Consider the following 23,186-nt stretch of genomic DNA (forward strand, 5'->3'; position numbering starts at 1 on the left):
AAGAACATCTACTGTGCCATTTTAAGCTATGTAACAGTTTACAAGCAGATTCCATATCCACAATAATGTGTCAGTGCATCTCCTTGCTTTAGTCCGCAGTGAATTGGAAAAGCATCGGACGGGAACTGATCTATGCGGACTCTGCTGTATATTTCACTGAGTTGTTGTAATATAGCATTTTAAATAGAAATTAACTGGCAATTCTCATAAAATATACATTCTGAAGTAGAAAACTTGCACCAGAATAAAAGAACTTCTAAGTTATTTTATTATCTTGAATTTATGTCACGTCATGTTATTTGAATAAATTAAAGATTAAATACTCTATAATCTTTGTATCTGTCTAAAGTATTATAATTTCTGTAGGAAATATAACTGATTTATTTATACAGTTGTGTTATACTTTGGGGATTTAATATTATGAATACTATGATATTAAAATTTCAGTTTACCATGTCAATATTCAATTCTGTACTCAAATTACGATAAAGTGACCATGAGATGGAAAGTTACCATATCAGATGTTATATTTTATAATACACCTATTATCATTAATAATAAAATCACATTATTTGTAAAACTTCCTGCTAATTTAACTTCCATGCTGATATTCTGTATCATTAACAAGTGCATTTTAACCTACGTCATGGCTGTTTTCACTTCACAATATACGAAAAGTAATGAAAGTATTGTGATTTCCATAGAAGTCAATTTTCAGCATCCTTAACCTCAAAACATTATCTGACATCCTCTACGTCTGTTATTATGCAACCTTATATCTAAATCGTGAATCAAATTTTGCTCATACTATTTCTGAGTCATTTTATCCAGAGATTCTTTGTATCATTCTCGTCCTCATCAGTTTTCTCCTCACCATCATCATCATTATCATCATCATCATCGTCAACAAAAATAACAGAACAACAGTTTGAAAGCATGAGTTTTTGGTCCCTTCCAACTCTATTGAGTTTTTCAGTAGTTATTGATTTATCCTGTATGTGCCCACGTTTCTGTTTTCTTCTGGTTAGTAATGTAACTTGTTGGGAATACTCGTATTGTCATCTTCCATTCTTTTTTAATGTTGTGCCTCTATTTACTTCTGCAGTCATCTTCCCCTTACCATCTCAAATGATGCAGGTATTCAATATTATAAATTTCATTCTGATGTTCTCATCTCTCTTTCGACCATTTAGTATCATCATCCCAGATGCAGACCTAAGACAATACATCTCAGAAGCTTTTTTATATATTTATGCTCGACCATGCCGAAATGTAGTAATTATACACCTGGTAGCAGCCCTTTAATGGACCTCATTAAAGTTCAGGTTTTCCACCAATCAGAAAGCACCATTGTAGCATTGTAGCAAGTATCGATTATTCTCGGATATGCAATTGAAAGACAACTAGCGAAACGTCACAGAGGCTGGAAATCCAATACTGTCGCAGAAGGTTATGTTCTGTTACTATAATAATTAGCTTTAATTGTAAATAATATTCAAATAAATTCAATTTGCCATCTCGTTTTTCAATGTCTAAATCAATTTCCAGGCTATATCAAGATTAATGTCCATTTTACTCTCTAGATTATATCAAGGTCAATGACATTTGTTCCTCGGAAAAAATCAATACTTTCGCGTCTGTGCACATCTCACAATTTACGAGATGTTGCACAAGGTCACTTCCGCTCCCCAGTCAGATAAGAATAATATGAATACTTATGAATAATTTCAAGTTAGAAATTTGGTCGAGCATAAAAAGTCGTGTGAAAATTATGAAACTCGCTTGTGCTCGTTTCATAAACATACTCGCGTCTTAATTACTACTATTATAGGCTCGTTGCATAATGTACTATTTTTTAACGATTATTGGTTTGTATTTGTGTTCAGGTCTCTCTGTATGTTATACATTAATACAGAAACTTGCCTCCCGTTTATAAGATTTTAGTTAAGTTTATCACAAAATTTCGTTTATAAAATGTTCTATTTTTCTTGAGAAAATAAAAAAACTTAATTTGAAGCCCAAAAATCAGCCATTTACTTGAAATTTACTGCCATTTTTCAACATAAAATAGTAAAAAATTCTGTTTATTCCCAAAAATACATAATGCAAAATATACTGCAAACCAAAGAGCGTATTCTGAATCTCAGAGCTGAGCAATCTGATGGCATCACGGTGTTCCACATTTCAACAATGACGTCACTGACACTCCACCGGTGTCGCACCGGTCCCATCAGCTTGCAGAGGTGGTGGCAATATCCATCAGCCACTATCATTGAATCTGATTGGTTGTATAGGACAGGAATTAGCAGACGAATGACATCGTGCACTGTTGTGTCATGGCGGTGTGTTCTGCTGTATTATTTGTAATGAGCACAACATAAAAAAAAATATGTTAATGGCTTATGATCGAACATTGTCAGCGGACCAGTTATTACTACCGGTTCAAGAAATAAATTGTTTATGTTTTCTTTTCTTTGAACGAGATTACAGTACGGAAATTTCGCAAAATCTTGCTAGCGTAGCACAGACAACAGCTACTATGATATCCATTGACCTTCCAGCAGTTTTGTTCCTATTTTGCTGCAGTGTGACGTCATTGATGTCCACCGGTCTGGTGAGATTCGGAATACGCTGAAAATCTTCCTCAGACAAATATTGTATGGCATAAAATGTGTTGAGTAATTATTTGGCACAAATTAACATAACATTAACCATTAAAATACCAATCAAGATAAGTGCTTATATCTTACCTATACTACATACAAGTTAGCAAGAAATGCTTTATTGTGGCTGTCACTGACCAGCCAATATGTAATTTTTTTAAGTCAGTTACAGTAAATTAACCCTTCTCTACATACTGCTTAAGTATATAATGGGAATGTGCAATCTCAACTGGTGTTGGGGAAAATCGAAATAATTCATTTGATTATTCATTCACTTTACCTAGCACCACAACAAGCCATATAGTTACCTGTTTTATTTCATATAATAAGAGCTTCACATTCAATTCAGGTGCAACAATACAGCGATACACTTTGAATGTTGTGTGTGAGTGTTGCTCTAATTTCCGGCAGCCAATAATCGCTTTGCAGGTCGGCTACATTTAAACGTGTGCGTCTTGTGATTCACTTATGAAGACGTTATTCATTTCTTAAGGCTCGATAAATACTTAATATAATCGCCCGCCATTTTGGCTCTTTCGTTGGCGTTCGCAGAAAGCGCACGAGGATGTTATTTGCCGCTCAATTATTTGCTGAATTACAGCGCGTTTGATTTATTATCATAGCAGCTACGACATGATAATGTTTAACAGTGTGGCAAATAGATTCCTCGTATGGTAGCTCGGCAACGAAAGAACAAAAATGGCGAACGATACTACCTACCTAGACTTTATAGAGCCTTCACTTCCTAAGACGTAAGCAAAGAGGAGGAGTCATGCCGGGAATAACAGTGTCGCGACTTTAACTCTGTTAATAGCTCCAGCATCTGACCCTAACCTTTATTTTACGAAACACTTGAGCGATATGATATAGAGAGCGCTAATCTTGCGTATAATATATTTAGAAAGATCCCGTTTGATTGAAATGCTCAGGAATTAGTAATTCCCAGGAATGAGATATTGCATTTATTGAATTCATTTGAATGATTTAATCGATTAATCTTTCGATTATTCCCAACACTAATCTCAACTTCGGATAACAGTCTAATCTGGAGTTAAAATGAATCTCTGAAGAAAATTCTTCCCTTTCCCTACCCTATTCCCGCGATTCTTCCCCTTCCTGTCCTCTCTGTCCTCCTTTTTTTGCTTTTTCTTTTTCTTATTTTCCTTTCTCCCCCTTCCCTTTCTTTTCCTTTACTTCTCCTCTTTTTTTCATTCGCTTTCTCTTCCCTCCGAGTTCTATCTTTATTTCCTGCTTCTCTACTTTTTCTTTTTCCTCGTCTGTCTCATTTTTTTCCTTTCTGCTTTCTCGTTTTTCTTCCCTTCTTATTTTGCCATTTCTTATCTTTCTCCTCTGCTCTGTCCTCCTTACTTTCTATGATACAGAACAATATAAACTATTGAAGGTGTTACTAATAAGTAACACTCCAGCCCACAACAATTTTTGTTTACTTATATGAATCTGTTGTATGAAATTCTGATACATTTTCGTGAATTGTAGGTCTTGAATTACTATGAGTATATTTTCCTCATTACTTTTACTTGAAATTAAATGAAGATAAAATGTGTATGAAGACATTTCTTTATTAAAGTGAAATATTTGTTCAACTTAAACTCAAATCCAGTCACCATGACAAACGTGTTTTTTTTCATGGCATCCTGTTTTAATGATAATACAGGGTGATCCATTTGGGAGGACATAAAATAAAAGCTTACTATTGTTTGGTTAGGGCACTGATCTGTCAGAAAATACATTTTGTATTACAATAAGTAGTACATATAATTTATAAGAGTATGTAACATATTTATCATTGTTTTTCGAAACATATTCAATGAACAAAAATCCATAGTTCCTGTTCTAACTTGAAAAGTGTTATGTGTAACAATATTGTGTGGATTAATAGCTCAAGTAGCAGGTTAGGTCTTTGTAGAACAAAGCAGTTGTTCAAACAATAGTTATATTTCAGGCCTAATCTACTGTATTGTTTCTTTTTTCTAGTAACTGCTCGTTGAAACTGTTCAAAAACATTTACTAATGTTTTTTTTTAATAAATCATAAGCACCTTTCTTTATACGAGTTACATAAAAAATTTTAATACCTTGTGTCTTACAAGAAAGACTCACTGAGTGATAATCGATTTTCGTAACGATTTTTCCCCCATACATTCCATTTGAAATAAGAAATCTCCCTGTAAATTTCTACATCCGGAGAAGGCCTAGCCTTCGAGATATGAATTTTCAAAATAATCGCTTGATACTCATGTAGGTCTCATATCTCCATTGCCATCGCAAAGAAGAAAATGTTTAAGGCCCCAAATGTTTATGCATTGCCCTCAGAATCAGCTTATGAAAACTTATCTCTTCAAGTCATTTCAAGAAGCACAGTCTAGTATATACAGTCACGAAGCTCAATATGTAGTAAATATGCATCCATAGATAGTTGCTAACCACTAGGATCACTACTATCGCCTCATTAGAGACAATGCGAAATAGTACCTGCACAGTCTATTGTTCCTAGTACTCTCATAAACTCAAGTTTCGTGATTGTATATACTAGACTGTGTCAAGAAGTATACTTCCCATCTATCAACGATCGTAGCATTCTTTTTGTAGACTCGTGGACCAGTTACCGAGGTAGACAGGCTATAGAAAGAATAACTCCAGTAGGCAAAATGCTGGAAGTGTTAACAATTCCAAAGCACACAACTCCGATTGTTCAGTCTCTTGACATTTATGGCTTTAGGCTTTGAAAAGATTTCTTTCGGAAGTTCTCTGATAGTGTTTTGTTACTTGGCACGAATATTATATTGAATCAGAGAGAAGATGTCTTAAAATTGCAGTCCTTAAGACATAATCAGTTTTCATCTCCTAAATGTATGAATACTAGTGGCTTGTGCAGCAAATTCTGCAAACTAAGTTCATTAGACGCTCAAATAAACATTTTTCAGATTTATTTTCAGTGAAGAATACCAGACATTCTGAAAGTTATTCGCTTCCATAATAATGAAAGATACTCTCTCTCGAGCCAATACTGAAGAGAACCACGCATACAAATATCTACACCACACCGCCATTAAATATATGAAAAAGACCCAACCCCACTTGATTAATAACTATAAAAATATTTGATTTTTAATAATATTATTATCTTACGTAAGTTTTATAGCTTTCAGTAACATATACTATATATACTATATAGCCGCCACTCAGTAAAATATAGAAATCAAAATCTAATTTAAATTATTCTCTACATCTACTTATATAACCCCAGAATGTTTCACTTTCATATCATCAATATAGCATTAATATGTATAATTAATGAAAAATAGTCGCATTATGGCATTAACTACAATAATATTTCATTTCTAATAGTAATAATGTCATCAAACCACCTCAAGTTTTGTAGTTTTTAATATCCAATACACAGCTGTACCCAGAAAATTACACACCACAGAATCGAACCTGTAAATTATTTTTAGTAAGTTAAGTTTTTAATAACCAATTTAATTTGAGCTCTAAATATGTCAGCATTCTTGCAGATCATGGTCTTCGTGTAATATTGTTTACTGTAGTGTGTGTTTTGTTTTATTCTGAAATGCAACACGGCCGACTTGATGCTCGCTTCGCTTCTCCTTTTCAAAAAAGCGAAGGGAATATCAAGTCGGCCGTGAATGCTATTAGCTAGTTCTCAAAACTGACGACAGATGGATTTTGGAAAATAGGAAAATTATGTTTAAAAATTGACATTTCATTGAAAACTACTATTTTTCCTAAAAATGTTGAGTTTCAAGCTTCAAAATGAGGCGTCATTTATTAAAATCCGTCCAGCCGTTTTCCTGTAATTTCCATTACCAGTTCAAATTATATATATAGATGTTTAAATAACTTATGGCTGATATAAAACTGGGCACCTTGGCAACAAACCTGATGAATTCGTCACTCCTGTAGAATTCTGTTTTCACTTGATGTGCAGAACTGTTCTGAAGTTGACTATGAGAAACTTACTTTCCTGAAAATAAAGTGCAAAGTTCCACTGTGTTTTCAGCATTGTTACAACGATTTCCACTATTGTGATCAGTACAGTGAGTATTTCCAGGTATTCTTACATTTCCTTATAATTTCTTCATAGACTGTTCTGTAGTAAATTGCATGAATATTTTATATAATATTTTATATCTGATATGTCATTTTCATAACATATTATTTAAGGAGATTTTGACAGTATGGTATGCAGCTAGATGAGATTTATTCTCTGATATGTCTAGCACATAGCACTGTTTGCATTAGCTGTTATAGCTCTGGATTGAAGAATTTGAAAAAAATCATATCACGAAAACTAGGCCCTTACCGGATGTAGAAATTTATAGGGAGGTTTCTTATTTCAAATCAAACATGTGGGGGGGAAAATCGTTGTGAAAATCCATTATCACTTGGTGAGTCTTTCTTGTTAGAATTAATAAGAGCTAAAGCAACCAGCTATTATGTGAAATATTTTATATTCCTTTGATCAGCTGCATTATTATTGTTCTTGTAGTATTTATAGGTGCATTTGAATTGTAAGTCTTGTTCTGTCATCACTGTTCCAAAAAGGTATGTTCTTGTTTTGTTTACTTAAAATCTATTGCAATTAAATCGCTTTTGTTATTTATCTTACCATATTGATACCAGAAAACTCTGTAACTTTCATTCAGATTAATATTTTTGTATATTGCCTTGTAATATTGAATTAGTGCTTTTGAAGACATTACGACTGTCACATGTTGTATTTCTTTCAATTAATATTGAAGATTTACAGAGGAAGGATGACGAGAGTCTAGATTCCCAAGTGGAGCATTAATGTAGACGTAACAACAGTAAGAAATTTTGAATTACTTTAATGATAAAATGTCCTGAACTAGCATTTTATTCATCTGCATTTCTATTAAAATTTATTTAAAAAAAAAAGGAACTTTTGTTGGAATTCTTGTGCCCATTTGCATTGAATATTTTAACAATTAGCTCTCAGATGATTTGATAATGCCCTGCTGAAAATGAAAAACTGTAATGATTAGAGCTTAGATATACGATATGTGCAAAAACAGATCTTGAAATATGAACAAAAATTGACTAAACTGTGCACTGTAAATTGCAATCACAATTGTAGTGCAGTAGACATCTTATGAATGACGCCATGGTTGGAAAGTTTGGACTGTAAGGTACTTTTAATCGATTTTAACTCTTTTGGTCAGAATTTATGTTTAGGTATAAAATTGTTTAAAATATACAGCGAGTCTCTTGTTGTTTTAAAAAGTATGGCGAATCTCTAAGGTACACAATGACTATCAAATGCATTCTGCCTCAGCTGAAGTGAGCACTGTCCCCAGTTAAATCGGTCCCAATACCACTGCGAGAAAAAAATACTTACATTATTTATTTATTTTGCTATCATACACAAACTGGAGAAAACAGTAGTGACAGTATTTTACTCTTGAGCTTGTATGATATTCACTTCATTAATGGGTCACTTGTGTTGTGTATGCATATAAGTGAAGTTTTGTCATATAAGTGAAGTTTCTTGATTGCTCTAGCTGCTAATGATTTTAATACCCGGTTTCTTGAGCTAAAAAATTTTTGCTGAGATTGTTCGAGTCTGCCACTTCATCTAATTTTGGTGAAATCATTGCAATAAGTGAATGTCTCAGGAATCTTCTATGCTACATCAATAAATTTAGGAATGCAGTTATATTGTCAGACTCCAAAGCAGCTATTCTATCAATCGTCTCTAAACACACACCTTCATCTCAAACAGCAGAAATAACTAAAATGCTCTCTCAATTATTATCACTCAATAAAAGAATTGTATTCCAATGGATACTGTCCAATTGTGGAATCCTGGGAAACGAGAATGCGGATGCTTTAGCGAAGAAGGGCAGCACTGCTACTTACAGACCTGTTACTAAATCTACATATTACTCTGTGAAGAGATTTATTAAATCTACATACTTAGACTTCAACAAACAAAATTTGGTAACTCAATCCCAAGGGAAAAAATGGAACTCTCTGCATCAAAATCCACAGTTAATTCCCGATTTACCACGAAAATCGTCTGTAACTACATTTAGATTGGCAACAGGCCATGATTGTTTGGCCAAACACCTGCATAGAATTGGAATATATCAGTCCCCTAACTGCCCATTTTGCAACTCAAACCAAGAAATGGATTCGGAACACCTCAAAAACTGTGCTTCAGTGGCTGGCCATGATAATATCTTTGAAAAATATTGGAGTGCAAGAGGTCAAATGACTTTGTCAAATGCCTGGCATTAGAAAACAACAACTTCATCTAATCTATCTTCAATGAGAACGCCAGCCTACCAGATTTATTTCATCCAGAATAGAGTCTGTATCTTTAAACTTTTCCACTAAACTATATGGATTGTATATGATGATATGATTAATATTTTATTTTGATCCTACAGAATTCTCTGTTGTGGTTATTGTTTTTTAATAACAGAGAAAAGTATAGATTGTGGTTATGTTAGGAATGTTCTCACCATGAAATTTACATTGAAACAAATAGAAATGGATTCGGAACACCTCAAAATCTGTGCTTCAGTAGCTAACCATGACAATATCTTTGAAAAATATTGGAGTGCACGAGGTCAGATGACTTTATTGTCAAACACCTGACATTAGGAAACAACAACATCGAAACAAATGACACTTTCACATAGGGTTGCCAACTTTTTTTGAAGAAAATACGGGAGACTAAGGAATCGGTAGAATTACACATAGAAAATTGACAAATTATTCAGTTCAATTATTAAAATAATGATAATAATAATAATAATAATAATAATAATAATAATAATAATAAGCTATTCTACATTTTGACAGTTATGCTTAAATTAGGAGTATTTCCAGACAGGTTTTGCCTCTCGTAATGGTTTTTAATCATTCTTTTTTATAAATTGAAAAAATTCTCTGTATTTGAAGTTGATTGCAATTTGCAGTTGTCAGTTTATTAAATGTGCGCTCCTGTTTCAAACATCTGTCCACTTATTGTTCATAAGAGAAAACACCAGCTCTCTCTGTCTGTCAATATTACTACCTAGCAAGTAGGCTTAGAACAAAACTCACCAGTTTTTCCAAATTTCCAATATTAACATTTTTTATTTTAACTCAGTCAGCATTGAAACCTATTTCTGTATATATTAGAGACTGCACATTTTAATGGATCTCTCGAACAATGACATACTTATTCACCAACCAAATTTATTACAGCTATCAAGCAGTAAAGCCACCAGAGTAGCTCAGTTGGCTAAGTCGTTTGTCTGCCGATCCGGAGTTGTGCTGGGCATGGGTTCGACTCCCGCTTGAGCTGATTACCTGGTTGAGTTTTTTCCAAGGTTTTCCCCTAACCATAAGACGAATGTCAGGTAGTCTATGGCGAATCCTTGTCCTCATCTCGCTATCAGCTATCCCATCGGCACTAAATAACCTAATAGTTGATGCAGCATCTTTAAATAACAACTTAAAAAAAATTAAGCAGTAACTGATTTAAGGCAGATATTTTGTGTCTTATGAAAGAAACCATTATTACAATATTACTACATCTAATGTAGAAAATACTGGAACATGTTAAAGCAACAATGTAATTGAATAATAAAATTTGGAGCTGTATTTTCGTCTAGATTCACACTAGCAATTACTTCGTTGAAAGCTCATCACGTTCAGTGCACACAAAATTTACATTACATTTCTCTGGTTGAAACATAAAATTTACAAATTAATTGTCACTGTACACATTCACTTGCAAAATTCACTTTTCATACTTTAGACTGTTTCAAAATAGTATTTCTAATTGGACACCTAATAAAACATCTCAAATGTAACCTTTCGTATACTTTTACTTGTTTTATCGAGTTAAAATCTATTTTGACCCTTGCTCTGGTCAGTATTAAGCTGTAGTGGTTTTTTACCTACCCTGCTTTCAGCTTTCGTAATATGATTGAAAGTCATTCTAAAATTTTTCCTCGGTGAAACTTGTATCCTTTTCACTAAAGAATGTTTTATACAGTGTAAATACTCTTCCTACTTCACAAGACATTATCAGTTCCACTCATTACAGAAATTAAAACAGTATGGTTTCAAAATTCGTATAAGCACTGATTATTATTAAAATGGCCAAATGTTCCTTTTAGTAGTCGCTATCGTGAAATAGAAAATGAATTTAGAATAACCCTTCTCGGGTTCTCAGCCAAGTGAGTTGGAGATTTGCTGAGAACCCGAGAAGAGTTATTCTACATCAAAAGCCGGGAAAGCCTCATGTCATACGAAAATGAATTTGTTTAAAAAAAAAATGCAATACCCTAACACCAATCAATTTTAAATGGTTTTTAGATTCGTACCATTGTATGTGAAAGTTCGTAGGAGAAAGAGACAGTTGAAAATTGATGTCTTCCACAGTCAACTCTATTTTCTTTATTTGTGATTCTTCAACTGTTTCTTCTAAACAACAATGTACAGATCTTTTGCTGTGAGAAAAAAAATTAATTTTGCTCTAATTTGTAGGTGCAAGTTAACATTTTGTACTTATAGTCCCTCGCTCTAATTTCCGGCAGCCAGTCGCGTTTCAGGTCGGCTACATTTAAAATGTGCGTCTTGTGATTTGCTTATGAAGACGTTATTCATTTCTTAAGGCTCGATAAATACTTAATATAATTGCCCGCCATTTTGGCTGTTTCGTTGGCGTTCGCAGAAAACACACGAAGACGTTATTTGCCGCTCAATTATTTGCTGAATTACAGTATGTTTGATTTATTATCATAGGAGCTACGACATGATAATATTTAACGGTGTGGCAAATAGATTCCTCGTATGGTAACTCGGGAACGAAAGAACAAAAATGGCGAACGATACTACTTACCTAGACTTTATAGAGCCTTCACTTTCTAAGACGTAAGCAAAGAGGCGGAGTCACGCCGGAAATAACAGCGTCGTGACTATAGTTATTGTTCTGTCATTTAAACAATTTTCCTTCAGTTGACTATACTTCTGTAATGTCTCGTCAAATGTTGTTTTGTAAGTTACAGAAATAGCCCTCCAGTTTATTATATTTCTGTAATGTACTTTATATTAGAAAATGTATATAGCAGAACTTGAGATATGCTTTGGAGAAAAGATTCTTATATTAGGCATGTGAAAGAATACATTAAAATAGTGTAAAATACATGCTGTATCATAACTGTTAGCAAAAAGTAACTTTACTGTTGTGTTGTGCAAGAAACTTTCTAAAGTATCCAGATATCTTCTGCACAACCTAATTGACAATATATTGCCACAATTATATTATTAGGCTATATTATAAATTTTTGTAACTTTTTCACAGAGTTGTTCTGTAATATACAGTACTAGTGTAATTGATATTTTCTGTATTGCATAAAATGTTATCGCCAAGTTTCAGTGATATCTTAACAAAAAATGTATCGTCTGTACAGTTGATAATAGTGTTTGCGAACACTGTAGATGTGAATTTGTGAGATTAAGAAAAGCTGGTTTGTAGTAGGTATATCTATGATGTTTCAGAGAATAATATAAGCAGAAATATTGAAGTTCATATATACAGTATATGTATGAATTGAGTATGTCTTTGTGTATAAGTTCTGGTAGTTTTCATTATCAGTCTAGTAAGGATTAATATCTTCACAATGATAAGATGAGACATCTACTTCAACCTCCAATGCTATGAAGGACGAGATCTTATAATCTCAGACCTTATTTCATACACATCTACGTCATTTTTGTGGTGTATTCATCGAGTTAATAGGCACTTCCCGAGTTCCTGATAAACACCAATCGTATGACTTGAAATACTTACCTAGGATTTCAAAATTCTTGTTCTAGGAATGGGGCAATGATATGTTTTGTCCCCATGCCAAAAATACATAATAATGCTGTGTGTCATTGATGGTATCATGTTAAAAAATATGCTCAATACATTCTAATACAATTATTTTTGATAGTCTATTGGTTATAATTTTCGTTATTAGGTTCTAAGTTCGAGGGTTGAAACTCAGTAGAAGACAATCTAATTTCAAAGGCAATAAATACCTTGAGCATTCTTTCTATGGACATGGAAGTGAAAACCGAGTTTCTGTATTGATATGTGGCTCTGAAAGAACCCGGCCCTTAAGTGAGTGTGTTCCAGGCCAAATTTGTCGGCAAATTCTAGTTCACTTCAAAATTTAGTTCTTCTAGTCACCAGTGCTGTAGCTGCAAAATTTTCAAAACGTGTATTGTGTCAACATAAGTGTACTGCAATCCAAATTATGAGGAAATGGTGATGGATTGAACATACTTTGAGAAGAGCTAGAAGAATCCAAAGAAAAGTTAGATCTAGATTGAAACCTGCAGAGATCCTGATAATAAGGAAGATCTAGAAAGATTTTGACGACAACAATAAAGGAAATGTCAAGAGGTTCATAATTTATGTCATCTGTTGTATTTACGTCTGTTGATATGTTTTGATGTTGAGCATACTATCAACAGCAGTATTTTCAAACATGCTGCTCAACACTGCATATTTCATCTATGTGACTTAATTCTTTCTGATTGTAAAACTTCTAACCACATTACCAGAGAGTACAGCTGTTTGAGAAAGTGTAATGTTGATTAAGAATCTAAAGAATATATATAGATTTTTCCATTGTTATTCAATCAATCTACTTAATGTATCCAGCTGTTTGCTGACAACATAAAGTCCACTATAGTCCACTGTAGTCTATTCAGTTGTTGTTTTTCGCGAGAAATGAGGGGTATTTTGATCGGTGTTCATTATAGATGCCTGTTGCTAGTAGCCAGAGGTGGGATGTAGTCAATATATACTGCAGAGCTGTGTCTTCTGCAACTGGTACTGATGATTTTAATTTACTTCTTTCGTGGTTTATGGATTTTCAGAAATGTGAAATCGGTGTAGGTACAATTGAGTGACAATGTGACCTGTTCTGGCTCTTGTTAAAAATGTTTGAACATGTCTGGGCAAGTTCTTGTACATTTCCAGGTCATTTGGTTTCTTTTATACAGACTGTAAAATTTTTCCTTTGTTAGAAGAGAGCCAATTGTTGATCCATAGGTTGGTAAAATGACACTTTACTGAAGCAAAAGCATTGGATAGAGATATCACTTGAAGAGGTCTTGGTTGCAAATATGTTGCCTGTTTTGCAATATTATCGACTTTCTCGTTTCCAGGTATACCACAATGACTAGGTATCCATTGAAATATTATTTATTCCATTGTTATTAATGAATAAGGAATTCACACATTTTGAATATTGGCTCTAACTTCGTCTTGAAGTGAAAAAATTGGATGAGAAGGATATCCTACTCATTCGGGTCGTTACAAAAGGTTGAGTCACTCAAGCAGATTTAGCTGTTTGTAACAACCCTAAGGAGTAGGATACCCTTCTCACCCCTTTTTTTTTTACCTGAAGACGAAGATAGAGACAATCTTAGAAACGTAAATTCTTTGTTCGTTAATTTCAATGGAGAAAGTTCAATCTACGCTTTTCCTAAACAATGCACCATTGCTTTCTCTCTCGTTTAGATAAGCTTGAAATATGAACAACAACAAAAAAGTCTTATCATTAAATCACCGCTGCCACCACCACCACCACCACCACGGCATTGGAGCAGAAACATAGACATTACAACGAAGTGAAGAGAAGCACTATTGTCGGACCATCGGATCTGTGCCCCCGTAAGACATGCGAACTGAACTCTAATTCCTTCTCAGCCTCGGTAATTCATTTCTCTCCCTGCATTCCTATCTCTCTTTTCTATCTCTCTCCCTTTCTGTCCTCCACTACTCACAATTTTGAGCCTTCTTGCAGGACAGTTTATTTGCACTTGCAGTCCAGTGTTGTCAAATCAACATGAATACTGTAGCACGGAGTGGTGAAAAAAAATATTATTAAGGAAGTACCTAATAGCATTTTGTGATGAAGACAAACAAACAGGTCAATATTTGTTTCCTATAAATCAGGCAACGAAAATAGTAGCTGCGATCACATGTAAGGTTTATTTTATTTCAATTGATTACGTATTAAAATTACTTACTTAACTAATACTAATACATGTTATATAATTTATATAGGCAGGTCAGAGCATCTAACAATGTGCAGGAGATGAAAAGCTAGAATCACCAGGGAAGAACAGACCAAAGGAACCTTTAATTCTCTTAGACGATATGAACCGATGTATTTTAAGAAGAAAGATACAAGAATTTTATACCGTGCAGAAAGAAGTTCGGACATTGAAGAAATTACCGAAGGTTGCGAGAGAAACAATAGTTTTCAAGGTTTGGAGACAAACGCTACGGAAAGTGATGCGATTTAGGTTTAAAAAATGTAGAAATACAAGATGTATTTAAGAAATGATATTGTAGCATGGAGGACCAGTTATTTATGACAGCATTTGACGTAAGTTTGGCAACATCCCTATTCAGCAAGGTTCGTGGCCTACTGTTTGATGTGGTGGGAGGAAAGCGGGTGGAATGGAGTGAGTACAGGCGTTAACTTTTCCAAGAACGACGACAGCGCTGAAGGGGCACAGATCCGATGGTCCGACAATAGAAGCATTTGAAATGTGGATATGGAGAAGAATGGAGTGTGTGAAATGGACAGATAGAATAAGAAATGAAGTTGTGTTGGTGTAGTTTAGCATTTGGTGAAATGAAAGAATTTTTCTTTTTGCTGTAATTTCGAGAAAGATTATAGGACATGTCCAACCTCTTACAAAATTATTACTGGGGAAGGGTTCTTTCCTGGAATGTAAAACTGTACAGATATTTTGTAATATAGAGGTTAAGAAAAAACATGAGCTCTACCTTCCTGTTTTCCATTTCATGTGCCAGCGTACAGGATACACTACATCTTTTTTAATTATATTCATTTTCAGTAATGTTGAGTTGTTTTAAAGATATATGTATAAATTGAAATCTAAAAAAGTTTTGATATCACTAGTATCACTTCGATTGATACAAAAAATATCTGTTACAGAACTTGAGAACAGTTTAAATTCAGAATGCTGTAGAAATAGTAAACGGTTCTGATAGAGAAAATATGCAGGACTATGCTATAGCAGAGGAAATAGATTACATGCTTATTTTAACAATGTATTAAGTGTTTATTATAATAATTGGTGAAAATGTGTAAATATGCTGTATATATTGTGAATTGAGTAGCCTTTTGAGACTATAGGTTGGGGGGGGAAATAACCTGTACGTTGAAATATTATATTGTTCAGTACAAACTACGAAGCTATGTTGTGAGAGACTTAAAAGAAAGTATCAATGTATATTATATATATATATATATTTCATAGTAAATACGAAATGGCCATGAAGAACAATTACTGTTTTTTTTTAGTCTGTATATATGATACTGAAAATTTGAAATCCGGTAAGCAAGATGTAGTTGATATATGAATATAATCTTAACTGAAGTTCGTTTTAATATTTTTATGCTTTTCTGTATCATACTCATAGACTGCTAATGTATAGTATTGTATACTCCAACAATAAGCATAAGCTGTAAATAAAAAACATTTATAAATAATGAGCATTGTGACATGAATATTCAGAGCAAAATGCCAGATATGCAACACCCAAGTGACAACTCCCGGTTTAAAAATTGCACAAAAAATTACAATCCAAAACAAAGGTGCTCGTGTCTTTGTGGATTAATACATTTTTTATATTACTCTTTTCTTAAATTTCAAAACAACTCTACAAGTCCACTCAAAAATTGCGATTTAAAACAAAGGTAGTCTTGTCTTTATTGATTGATATTGGTATGTTTTGTATCTTATTCTTTCCATAAATTTCAGAACAACTCTACAAATCAACTCTAAAATCACAATCTAAAACAAAGGCAAGCATATCTTTATTAATTTGAGTGAGGTCATTCCCTAGAAAATTTTAAGAACATGTCAGTGATGTCATGAATTTTTTGGGGGCTTTTAATATAATAATGTTATTATAAAAATAAATTAAACTGCCAACTATGACCGTCATATCATTAATATTTTAGTCATACGGATGACTGACAAATGGGTGGCAGTTACATGTTATCCATAATTTGAAATATTCTAAACACCCTATATAAAGTGTCATCGAAACTAAAGAGACGCCATTGTAAACCTGAACAACCATATTTTAATACCTAAGGGCCGTATTCATAGACATTTTTAGCGCAGGTTTCCAGTGGATGATCAGCGTTTTTCGTATTCATAAACCAGTGTTAGCGATAGGTTATGATTTGAATTCTGTACAAGTAACCAGTCGATAGCCGGGGCTAGCTTAGTACGCTCGTAGCGCGTGCTGCGAAATGTCTATGAATAGCACCCTTAGAGACTAATTCGAATAATATTAAGGGATGCTCATAAAAACACCTCATTGAAAAAAAGAAATAGTTTTATATTCGAATGCAACATTTTAAATTCATGCGGATATCGTCCATATTGAAGAAAATCTTATTCTTAATCCATCTCCCAAGTTTTATGACCTACTGTAATCTCAAAAACCCTATGAATAATTAAATTAATGAAATTGTTAATTTTTGTTCTGACGGTTGAAAATCGCTTGCTATGTGTGGCGGTCGCGAGACGTCATAACTCGGTGAGTAATATCAAACAAACCCGTGTGTCCTTTCCCTGACCTTGATCGCGCAGCTGGAGCTGACAGTATACGTCTGGAAGCATTTGTTTAAAGCTGTGCAGTGATGTCTGATTAGATTTAAAATGCCAAAATCTGAAAGTCGTTTTCGGTATTTGTAGTGTTGTAACCCTTTCGGACTCCAAGGACATATTAGAAAGACATGTAATAGAAAAGTTATCGAAGGGATGCGAGAAAAAATACCGAATTTAGTGACATGATGCAATATGCAGTTCGTGTTGTATTAAATTATCAAAAATGGCATCCGTGGACTGTAGTGAACAAAGTGATGTGAGGAAATCGAGCGAAGAAGAATGTGTGCCTGGGACATTGAGTCGAAATCTAGTGAAGAAGAGTATGTTTCACCATAAATTAAAGAGGAGGCCACAATAAGCAATTTAAATCAATTATTAACGCCCCTTGGACAGCCTCCTGTTTCTAAACGAAAATTGTCGCGCGTCAAATCATACGCGGCAAGGAAAGCCAGTGCCGTGAACGAAACAGTAAAATGTTTAATGTAGGGAATAAAAGCAACGATGGCGAAGAAATGATCGCACAATTTAAGGAGAAATTTTCTAATGTGCACTCAACGAACGAAAAATATGTGGTTTTAACCTGTTTACCTAAAAGCTGGAGCGTAAACAAAATAATGTCAGCATACGTCGTTTCGCTTCTTGTAGCTAAAATGATTGCATGAAGGAAAATCTAATAGAAGAAATTATATACAAAGAAACAAAGCAACTGCAGAAAACTTTATATACAATTTCATAATTTGTCTAAAAAAATTCAAAGCCCACAATTTCATTGCAAAAGCTCAATCCCCATATCTAAAAACATCTTAAGAATACAATCCAACATGGAGAATTTATCGTTATTGGCGATTATGAGAATTATAGTTTCGTAATACAGGATACGATTCAAGGATACCACTGGAGTACAAGCCAAGCCACCAGTGGCGTAGCATGAAATTTTGAGCAGGGGAAGCTAACTCAAGTTGTCTTTCATGCAATACGATAAAACGTATTACAAAAATACAGTCTTAAAATAAATAGTAGTCAATTTCAAGTCAGCAGTCGAAGATTGGTTGGAACATCGTAAGTAACACCAATAAGGCATGACCTCAAATGATACGTAGTAAAATATGATTTCACGGTTTACACATATCTCTTAACAAATAGACACGTATACGTATAACATTAGCTCACTCCCTGTCATACTCAGAGAAATCACAATATTAGTATCATTACGTAAGTATGCGTCTGTCTTTTGGTTGTGTCCTTCATTGACAGCAAGGGAGTCGGTTATTTGTTTTTTAAATCACACTTTTGTTCGTAAGTCGGTCTTGATAATACAATTATCCTAAAAAAAATTCAAGTAAATTAGTGTCAGGAACTGTTATTTCGCTCATTATTTATTATATCAGCCACAATGCACACTAACACTTCAACTGAACACAACTGACGAAAAGGGATAACTCGGAAACTACTTATTTTAAATGTTAAAGCTAGCTTCTTTGCGAGCCTTGCGACTAAGGTAGCTTAGTTAGAAAGGGATGGAAAATCTGCGGGGTGGATTACACAGAAGAAACCGGTCTGCTTGGAAGCTGGTGTGTGCAGGCTTCTTGTTTACTGCTGCATCACAAATCATCCTGAGCTGCCGCATCGCAATATTTAACGCGTAAATATAAATTCTATTAAAATTAATAAATAATTTTCTTCATAAACTGCAGGTTTATTATGAAATTATTATTAACTGGGGAAGCTAAGCTTTTTAGCTTACATTAACGCTACGCCACTGCAAGCCACAATACATCCATTTGTTGTTTATTTCAGAAACATTAAGGATGATTCAGTGGAACATCTGTGCTTCGCATTTATATCCGGTTATTTAGTACATGATATTGAAGAGCAGTGATGTCAAAGCAAGCGCATTTTTCTGACCTTGACGTCATGTGCGGGCACCAAGCGCTAAGTATGGAAAGAGGAAGGGTTGTGTATATGAATAAGCAGCCTGTTGGATTAAGAAAACAGTGGTGCACAAACTTCAAACGGAACGTGAAATTTTATGTCGTTATTTTTATATGGCTTCTTTCTGTTTGATATTATCTATATTATCTGTAAAATAAAAGTACTAACACCAATTTCTTAATATTACAGTTGTGTTTAAAATGTTAACATAATAAAGAGTTAAGAAGGAATATTCACATAAATTCCATAGTAGTACAACTATACTGTACTAAATGGATGAAATAGGCTACATCATTCATAAAGAGATTGAGTATGACATAAGTTAGAATTGGTATTGATGGTATCTTTAGCCTCATAAAAGTAATCAATAAACTAATCAAAACAATATTACAGTACAAAGCAAAGTTACCTAGGTGCTGTATCTGTTTTAAGTGTAACTAATATTACATAACAAAACTCTTATCGCATTATGCTTTTAAGGTGATATTGGTGAGCAACTTTCTATCATCAGAATATTAAATTATTTTCTCGAAATGTGCTGAAGCTATAGAGCTAACATTTTTACAACACATGGGCACGTATCTTTCGCTTATGATGTAACAGTAATTGCTTTGTTAATTCATTTCCTTACAAACAATTTCCATGCGAATATTTTCAAAATTTTCAATACACTATCTTCAGTAATACGTATATACGGTATATTAGATTTACGAAAACATTCTGTAAGGCTACTAAATAAATAGGCCTATATCTGAAAATTTCACTTTTCTATAAAACAAGTTGAGAAAATATTTCTTTTGAATAAAAAAATCAAACTTGTGAAAAATGAATATTAAAATTAAAACTTACATTCTTATAATGCACTTATACTTCTCAGACAAATGTAAAAATTAACATGGATACAGTTTTAATAAGTTCTCTTCCCTTTATCCATTGAATCAGTGCTGGCCATCCCTGAATATAGCTCGACCAAGCGGCATATACTACCTTTTTCGGCTGTCTCTTTCCTTTCCGCTGTAAAGCGCTCAGGCGTGCGCTTGCTCCTACGGGCATCAATTGGCATGACTGCTGAAGAGGTTCGTTTATTTAAAAAAGAACTTATACTAAAACTAAGACAAAAATTTCAGGATGTGAAAAAAAATTATTATTTCAGCGATGGTTCAGCAGGGGAATATAAGAAGAGGAAGAATTTCGTCAATATATCTTATCACATGAAGGACTTTCAGGTCGCAGTTGAGTGGCCTTTTTTTGGGCAACAAGTCACGGCAAGAGCCCCAGCGACGGTTTCGGTGGAACATCAAAGAGGCTTGCTGGGCACGGTAGTCTACGGGGAACACAAGTTACGAACTCGAAAGAACTGTATGACTGGGCGAAAACTAATATTCCTGGAGTTGACATTTCGTTTACGGCAGAGCCGGGCATGAGAGCGGCTCCATTTAGTCGGCCAGAGCTGCTCTCGCTCCGCAAGGCACTTCAATTCCAAGCCAGAGCAGAACGCTCACGCAGTGGCGGACTCGCATTACAGCTACCTTCCCTGCGTTAATATAACAAGAGCCACGGTTGTTCTAGTCATTCAGTCTGTGGGTACATAATAGTTTATAAGGATATTACATCAATCCATTGTACAATACAGAATTTATAACACTCTTATTAATTTAATGAAATAAACTTCGCTGTATGCACACACACAAATCATTAGGCTTATTTACATAACCCATACGCACATACTGCAATCACCTCACCACCGGTTGTACGAAACAGGCGTATGGCTTCCACTTCCCCTACTTGCTGTGGACAGAGTTCAGCTACCAATATAAATAAACATCGCTTAATGAAGTCACCTTCGTTGAATGTTTTCAATTCCTTTGCAATTTCGTGGCAAATTTTGTAGCTAATTCTCGTAGCCGATTCACTAAGTGCATTATTGTCATCCTGTTAATACATAATATATAATATAATATGATATATGATATGATATGATATGATATATGATATGATGATATGATATGATATGATATGATATGATATGATATGATATGATATGATATGATATGATATATGATGTGATATACATGATATGATATGATATATGATATGATATGATATATATAATATGATATGATGATATGATATGATATATATAATATGATATGATGATATGATATGATATGATATGATATATGATGTGATATACATGATATGATATGATATATGATATGATATATATAATATGATATGATGATATGATATGATATATATAATATGATATGATGATATGATATGATATGATATGATATATGATATATGATGTGATGTGATGTGATACGATATATTGATATAATATATGATGTGATGTGATGTGATATATGATATATATGTGATGTGATATATGATGTGATGTGATGTGATATATGATGTGATGTGATGTGATGTGATATATGATGTGATGTGATGTGATGTGATGTGATGTGATATATGATGTGATGTGATGTGATGTGATATATGATGTGATGTGATGTGATATATGATGTGATGTGTTATATGATGTGATGTGATGTGATATGTGATGTGATGCGATGTGATGCGATGCGATGTGTGACCATAAATTAATATAACTTAAAGAAAATGTTTCTCAGGTACATTATATTAGAGTATCTATTCGATATTTATAGTGCATTATAATTTATTATAGTACGTTTAGTAATATATAATTTTAAATTATACAAATATTATGATATATCATATTATAATTTAAAATTATATATTACTAAATGTATAATAACTTATAATGCAATATAAATATCAAACAGATACTCTAATATAATGTACCTGAGAAACATTTTCTTTAAGTTGTATTAATTTATGGCGTTCATTACCAACATATTTGTCATATTCATTAGCATGTTGTAAAGAATAACGTCGTTGGATATTGAACTTCTTAATCAGTTGGAGTGTTTTATGCCAAATTAAACACTTTGCTAATCCCTGCTCTCTACCAAAAAGAACTCCTCCTCCCATGATACATTAAAAGCATTGGAGTAGCGGGCCACTTTAGTGTATGAGCGGAAGCTCCGTCTTCAAAGTTCGCTATCATATTGCAGAGTCACCACTGCACCGACACTGAATGATGTACAGTATGCATACGTCACAGCGCCCGCAAGACCCGCTCTTTAAAGCACACAGCGCTCATTTCTCAGAATCACGTAATGTGCCCAGCCCTGGTTTACGGGGAAGGAACAACATGAAAATGAGACTGACATATTAAATAACGATCTGTTTCTCAGCTGAAGACAGTGCCGGGAACACGTAGCATTCTCTGTGTAGTTCCAGTTTGCGAGAACAAAATAACTATTAAAACAGTTTCTTCGTCTTCTGAAGTAACCAAAGAAATTTAAGTGCATTGAAAAGTTGCGGGGGGAGAGGAGAAGCAGTGTAAACAGCATCACGTGACAATGACATTCTGTATGCCTAACTGCTGAGCTTCTTTGTTCCGGTGAATTATTTTTATTAAAAACTGGCATGGTATTTAGTAGTAGTCGTAGTAGTAGTTGTTGTTTTATTTTGCCTGGCAGAGTTAAGACCATAACGCCTTCTCTTCCACTCATCCAGGTTTCAATAATATACAAGAAATACAAAATTATATTACAAAACAACACAAAAGATGATACTTACTTACTTACTGGCTTTTAAGGAACCCGGAGGTTCATTGCCGCCCTCACATAAGCCCGCCATTGGTCCCTATTCTGACCAAAGTTAATCCATTCTCTATCATCATATCCCACCTCCCTCAAATCCATTTTAATATTATCTTCCCATCTACATCTCGGCCTCCCTAAAAGTCTTTTTCCCTCCGGCCTCCCAACTAACA

The sequence above is a fragment of the Periplaneta americana genome, chromosome 11, assembly GCF_040183065.1.
Source record: "Periplaneta americana isolate PAMFEO1 chromosome 11, P.americana_PAMFEO1_priV1, whole genome shotgun sequence".
Classification (NCBI taxonomy): Eukaryota; Metazoa; Arthropoda; class Insecta; order Blattodea; family Blattidae; genus Periplaneta; species Periplaneta americana.